This window comes from Palaemon carinicauda, chromosome 9, assembly GCF_036898095.1.
Source record: "Palaemon carinicauda isolate YSFRI2023 chromosome 9, ASM3689809v2, whole genome shotgun sequence".
NCBI lineage: Eukaryota > Metazoa > Arthropoda > Malacostraca > Decapoda > Palaemonidae > Palaemon > Palaemon carinicauda.
The window spans coordinates 149,971,611-149,973,125 of NC_090733.1; positions in this window are offsets into that span (position 1 = coordinate 149,971,611).

Genomic DNA, 1,515 nt, shown 5'->3' on the forward strand with positions numbered 1-1,515 from the left:
TTTCTTTTTTCTTTTTTCTTTTTATATGAAATGGCAGTTCATCTCCGAGTTGTATATCCTACTTTATGCTATGCAATGAGGTGGTCTATACAATTTTATTGAATTTGTTGTTTTAACAGTATTCCTAGTGTCAATAATACCAACAACAACAACAACAACAACAACAATATTAAAGTTATCATATTGTCAATAGCATATTCCAATGTATATATATATATATATATATGTATGTATGTATGTATGTGTATACATACATATGTATATATGTATATATATATATATATATATATGTATATATATATATATATATGTGTGTGTGTGTGTGTATGTGTGTCCACACATACATACATACAGTATATGATGTTTTAAGCAACCAAAAACACAATTAAAGACATAGATAAAAAAAATGGAAAAAATGCAAAAGATTAAAATACAGCTTACCAAAAAAAAAACAGCAAAATCAATTCCCCTTTAATTTTCACAACAACAAAATCGATAAAAAAAAAATATTCATTCGCATCGTATATCACCTAAACTTCAACATGATTTCCACCCTCTCTCTCTTTTCATTCTGCGTCCTTTGACCTGAAGTATCGAAATAAAAGTCACACGCTCATCAGGTTTATTTATCATCGATGGCGATTGGCCGCTTTTATCTCCCAAAACATTGCTTATCGCATTACTTATGTAATTAAGGTTCGCAGCGCGTGTCCTTCTTGCCCGGAGCGTTGGCTCGTTCCCACACTCGGAGGGGTGGAGGAGGAGGGGGAGGGGGGGAAAGAGAATTGACGGAAAGAGAAGAGAGATGGAGAACCATCAGGATGATGATGATGGTGGGGGTGATGATGAGTGGGAGGGAGCGAAGAGAGGGGAAAGGGGATAAGAGGGGAAAGAAGAGAGAAAGAGGTGGGTGAGAGGGGACTTTTATAATAGATTTTCGTTTGATAAGAATGTGTGTGTTTTTTAACAAAACTCAAGAAGATTGATTGAATTATTTTTGATCACTGTTATATATATATATATATATATATGAGTGTGTGTATATATATACATATACATATATATATACACACACACACATATATATATATATATATATACAGTATATATATATATATATATATGTATGTATATATGTGTGTGTATATATATTCATATGTGTGTGCGTGCATGTAAATACACTCATATATACACGTAAATACACACAGCAAATGCTTTTATGTTGAAGAGATTAACATAAGACGAAAAGACTCTTTACATGACGGATCTATTTTACCGATATGTTACTGATCCTAAAATATGCTATATTAATTAGTCATTACTTCTCATATATTTCATCTATTTCCTTATTTCCTTTCCTCACTGGGCTATTCTTCCCTGTCGGAACCCTTGGACTTGAAGCATCCTATTTTTTTTTGCGATGGTTGTAGCGTAGATAATAATAATAATAATAATAATAATAATAATAATAATAATAATAATAATAATAATAAATAAATAAATAAATAAATGGTA